This window comes from Dromiciops gliroides, chromosome 3, assembly GCF_019393635.1.
Source record: "Dromiciops gliroides isolate mDroGli1 chromosome 3, mDroGli1.pri, whole genome shotgun sequence".
In the NCBI taxonomy this organism is placed as follows: domain Eukaryota; kingdom Metazoa; phylum Chordata; class Mammalia; order Microbiotheria; family Microbiotheriidae; genus Dromiciops; species Dromiciops gliroides.
In genome coordinates this window covers 226,020,250-226,026,147 of record NC_057863.1, presented here as the reverse complement: position 1 = coordinate 226,026,147, position 5,898 = coordinate 226,020,250, and positions in this window count along the sequence as shown.

The window sequence follows — 5,898 nt, the reverse complement described above, 5'->3', positions numbered from 1 at the left end:
ACACTCAGGCAAAATGACTTGTCCAGGGTCACATGGCACATGAATGATAGAGCTGGGGCTCAAGGCAAATTTGTTTGTTTTTGTTTTTGTTTTTTTTAGTGAGGCAGTTGGGGTTAAGTGACTTGCCCAGGGTCACACAGCTAGTAAGTGTTAAGTGTCTGAGGCCGGATTTGAACTCAGGTACTCCTGACTCCAGGGCCGGTGCTCTATCCACTGTGCCACCTAGCTGCCCCAAATTTGTTTGTTTTTAATTCTTTTTCTGCTCTTCCATGCTGTCTGTTCATCATGCCTTCCTAAATTCTTGCAGGTGATAAGTATTAGAGATGGTATTTGAATTCAGGTCTTCTGACTTGAGAGCCAGTGTTCTTACTGCTGTATTGCTGTATTTATCATAACATTTTCAAGGTTGGGTTAGGGATGTGGCCATTAATTCTCTGATTCCAGAGAAGTAACATGATAGAAAGTGCAATGACTGGATACAGTGTCCCAGCTTCAAGATCCCATTTACAAGATGTGAGTACAAATATTTACTGTGCTGAAAGACTTCCCACAGATGATCTGTACTCCAAAAATATTGCTAGAATCCAAGAAAGCTCTGTTAACTTTCCCTCAAAGAACAGCATTGTAAATCCAATCTATTTTTGAAGTAAAATTTAAACCGTCCAAAAAAATCTGTACCAAAAAGAACCCCTTTATCTGCACGTAATATATTCATGGACTCATACATAGCTCTTCAATATTTGCTTATTTGCAGTTTCCAGGACCAGTGAGAATATGGAGGAGTTTTTTCTTCATGCATTCATTCCTCAAGCTTTCCAGATCTTCTTGATAACAACCTCCCATGTAGAAACAGAAATTCCCAGAACACTGACCTCTGTAAGTAGGACAGTCTCGGTATTGTATACTTGGAGAACCCCACTGGTGGCTCCGTATCTGGGAGCAGAATTCAGAAAAGGGAATGAGTTTCTGAAGGTCCCAGCATAAACTTATAGAGCAGACAGAACAATATTGTATAAAATGCTCAGAGGGATTGAAGGTGGGTAGATAGGTGTTCAATTCACAGAAGCAATAACTAATATTAATTCTGAGCTTGAGGCATTTCAGGAGATGTAGAAAGAGAAAAGGGGTTGTTTTCCAAGGAAAAATATGAAATAAGGGAAAAGGTAGCACTTAGACCTGCCCGCTGAGGAGATTCAATTTAATAAGCTCTCATTAAGCATCTACAATATGTAAGATACTTTCTTGTTCTCTAAAGAATGGATTTCCTTTGGGGTTTCACTTCACAGGAGCAATTTTCCATAAATGAAAAAAGATGGAAATAGTCAATGTGAAAGGGCTATGGAAAGACAGGCAGTGAGTGATACATTGTTGGAAATGTAAATTATCTGATGATGCTGGAAAGCAATTTTGAGTTATTCAAAGAATGTGAATAAAATGTCAATAGCCTTTGACCACTGATGCTATTTTTAGCTACATACCTTAAAGAGGACAATGATAAGAAAAAAGAAAAGTTGTATAAACATCACAATATTTTGGGGTTACACTTTTTCTAGTGGCAAGGAACTAGAACAGAGTTGATGCTCATCAATTTTTGAATGGCTAAATAAATTGTGGTACTTGAATGTAATACATATTACTAAGTAATGTTGAATATGAGAAATATAGAGAACTATGGGAGAACATATGAAATGATGCAAAGTGAGATAAACATAGGAAAACAACATATGCAGACATTACATTAATGTAAATGCAAAGAACAAGAACAAAGAAATGGAAACTGGATGCTATTAAGTGACAATAACCTAGCTTGGCTCCAAAGAAGAAATATGAGACCACCTCCCTCTCTCCATTGGTGAGGGGCACAGAGGTGGGAACCATGGGTGTGGAATACTGGACATAATGTTTGGCTTGGTTGATGCATTGGATGCATTTACTTAACTCTGCCCCCCCCTAAAATTCTTGGTTATAAGGGAGCAGAAAGGAGAAGGATATACACAAAGGTGGTATAAAAACAAAAAATCGATAAAAATACAAAAATATAGAGTGGAATTGCTGGCTCTTAACTTGGCCCCAAAACAAAATATCAAACTATATTTGGTATGGAAATTCCTCTAAAAATCTTGTCATTTCATCTGATAAGGGAAACGAAGCCCAACTATGAGTTAGTAAATAAGTCCTGAAGAACATTGTATACTTTTGGGGACATCATCAGGCACATGAGATACATTAGGGCAACCATGTAGTGCAGTGGATAGAGTGCTAGACCTGGAGTCAGGAAGACTCATCTTCCTGAGTTCAAATCCGGCCTCATCTGTAAAATAAACTGGAGAAGAAAGTGGCAAACCACTCCAGTATCTTTGCCAAGAAAACCCCAAATGGTGTTACAAAGAGTCAGACATGACTGAAAAATAACTGAACAAACATCAGGATTAAGCCACTTAATCAGGGCCATAAATCCAGTAAGGGACAGAAGTGGGTTTTTAACTCAGCTCTACCTGACTCCAAGCCCAGTGTTCTAATCTACTAGACCAAACTGCCTCTGTATATTTGCTGCAACATACCAAAGTCAATTTGAAGATGAAACTCTTCCCTCCCATAAAAATTAGTCAACAAAGTGAATAATGACTTCCTTGATTTGACCCAAATCACCAAGGCACGATAATATACAGTTACTTAATTTCCTTCCCAAGCCTTAAGGTGTCATGTTTTCCAACTCTCTGACCCAAGCACCTCATTAAAGAGCAATGTCTTTGGTAAAGGTTTCTGCAAACAAGAATGTGGCTGTTAGTCTTTTCCATGGATGCTTTTCAGTAGGTACCCAGAAACAGAATGGATGGGAATTGTTCACATTTGTGTTCCGGATGTTGTAGTAAGTTGTGCTGATTTGATTCTAGCCTATGGTGTCCCCAAGGATTTCCTGATTTCAATGGGAAAAAACCTCAGGAAGAATAAAATCTCTTTGAAAGGCTGCCTCTCGGGGCATCTGCAGCAGCTCTGGGAAGCTTTTCAGATGAACAATTGGAGTGACTCTGACGTTTGCCCATAAAGGTTTCACTTAGTCCAAATTCCTCCCTGAGAAGAACATCAAACCAATAGAACCACTCTGTCTTTTCCACTGGGGTTTTCGTGTCTGCATGAATGGCCTTACGCCATCTGCTAAGACAATCGTCCTCCTTGAATCCACTCAGGAAATGCTAGTGTGGTCCAAACAAGTCAGCCAAGAAGAGTCCTTTTAAAAGATAAATTTTTTAAACACCTGTGACTGGACTGAAATCTAGCTCCCGAGTAAATATACAGACTTAAAAAAATTTTTTTGGCAGTGAGTCCAGATTCATGACTTAATATGATTTGCCTGTCTGGAAGCATCAAGGGTTCAGGCTCTGTGGGCTGGTTGACCCCATTGAACCCTGAGGTTGGGAGTTCACCTCCTAGTACTCCTGGTTTCAGTCAATCAGTTTAAGATTTCAAACATATCCAAAACAGCGAACTTCTCTGTTTCAGGATGTCTTGAATGTGGATGCTGGAATGTGGCAAAGTATCAAGTGGGAACCAGCAACAGATGCAGTTATTTGGACAACCTCTTCTCCTCTCCTTGCTCTTATCTTTCCCCAAGGGATCCAGAAGGGTCAGAAGTCTCTTATTGGCCTCATCATTCCAAGCTGTCGGCTCAACGTTTGTTCTTTGTCTCTCTCCTGTGGTCTCTGTCCTCTGGCCCGAACCTTGGGGAGATTCCAGAATATGTCTCATAATTCACCCAAGAATCTTCATCACCATCATCATCACCATTAACTCATATACCACATGCCTTCTGAAACTTTATCAGAGGTGTGACCCTGTCACTGCCCTGCTCTAAAATGTTCAGTGGCTCCATATTTCCTGAAAGATAAAATACAATAGGGCTCTAATTTGTCTTTCCAACCTCCTTTCATACTCCTCCTCTTTACTTGTCTTATAATCGGGCCATAGTTCTTCACTCTCCCTACCACCTCTGTGTATTTGTTTAGGACAACTCCCATGTCTGGAATCCATTCTATCTAGATCTTAACCTATTTAAATCTTTTCCCTCCTTCATTGTTAATTTCAGACATCATGTCTTCCATGAAAATTTCTCTGATCTTTCCAGATAGAAGTAATGTTTTCCTCCTTGATATATGTATGTGTATGTGTACATGCATATACACATAAATGTATGTATATGAACTCTCTATAAATATACACACATACTTTATGTGTGCATACATATACACACATGTGCATACTTTATCTGAATGATTATTTGTCCCTGTCACATTGTACTTTGTATCACCTTTAATTTTATACATTTCTCTTTTTTTTTTTCTGGAGGGCAATGAGGGTTAAGTGACTTGCCCAGGGTCACACAGCTAGTAACTGTCAAGTGTCTGAGGCTAGATTTGAACTCAGGTACTCCTGAATCCAAGGCCAGTGCTTTATCCACTGTGCCACCTAGCTGCCCCCAATTTTATACATTTCTCATTGGCCCTATTCCACTGGAAGCTCTCTGGGGATAGAGACTGAGTTGTTTTTTATGTTTGCTTTCCTAACACCCAGCAGAGTATACAGACATAATTAGAGGTAGAATAGAAGTCATCAGATATTTAATGGATTCTATAAAAAAAATTCAGCACAGTTGACACCATCTGAATTGACCTTGCCAGCTCATAGGAGCCAATTTAAAATTTTCCATTGTGAGCTAAGTGGCTCAGGGGATGAGTGTTGGGCCTGGAGTCAGGAAAACTCATCTTTGTGAGTTTAAATCTGGCCTCAGACACTTCATAGCCGTGTGACCCTGGGCAAGTCACTTAACCCTGTTTGCCTCAGTTTTCTCATCTGTAAAAGAAGCTGGTGAAGGAAATGGCAAACCACTCCAGTATCTTTGCCAAGAAAACCCCAAATGGGGTAACTAAGAGCCAGACACAAATAAAACGACTGAATGACAACACAATCTGAGAGTTTAGCAGAGTGCCTAGCATTTTAGCAAATGTCTGATAAATTCCTTTAAATTCATTTTTTAGCTGTACAAGAGTTAAAAGTTAAGTTTAGCTTAACAAGAGTTAAGTAACAGAGGTGGTATTTGAATTCAAGTCCACTGACAGAGAGAGAAGGAGAGAGGGGGGAAGGGAGAGATAGGGGGAGAGGGAAAGAGTGGCTCTTGCAGCTTGGGAAGCATGCACATGTTCCATCTACACATGTTCCTTGGCTTCATGTATTCTCTGTGTATGTGTCCTTCCATATGTGTATGCTGATCACATGTCCTATGTATGTTTACCATTTTCATTGATATTTTACATATTTGTGGGAGAGTGTTCTCCAGGTTTATGAATGGGGTCTGTAGAATGTTCTACTGCTTTTTCTTTCTATGGTATTAAATTAATTTGCTTTGTACTAATTCCCCCTGGCAATCTCTCTATCTTCTGTCCTTTTCCTGAAAGGAGAGAAATACCATCTCATTAGCTCCATCTCGACTCCAGTCTTCTAAGATATCCAATGCCCCAAGAGGACTCCACCCTGAGGCCAAACTCCTATGGATGTTTATAGGCTACCTGAATTCGTTTCTCACCAATTAACGGATTCTTGTCTCTCCTCAACTACCATCATTCAATAATTCTTCTACTTTAGGTAAACTCAGTCCATATCTACCAGTCAATCAAAATCTCTAGCTATTATCTACTGACTTCTAGATATTTCCCTAGTTCCTTCAATGAATTCATTGCCTGAGTCACAATCTTTCTCTCCTTTCCCCAGTACTAGGGGGCTTCATCATGTATAGTGACATTCTCTCAAATACTCTAACCTTCCCAGTTGCTCAGTCTACTCATTTCTCATGATCTACCCTTTACCCAACTTCCGTTACACAGAGATGGGCACACCCTTGTTCTT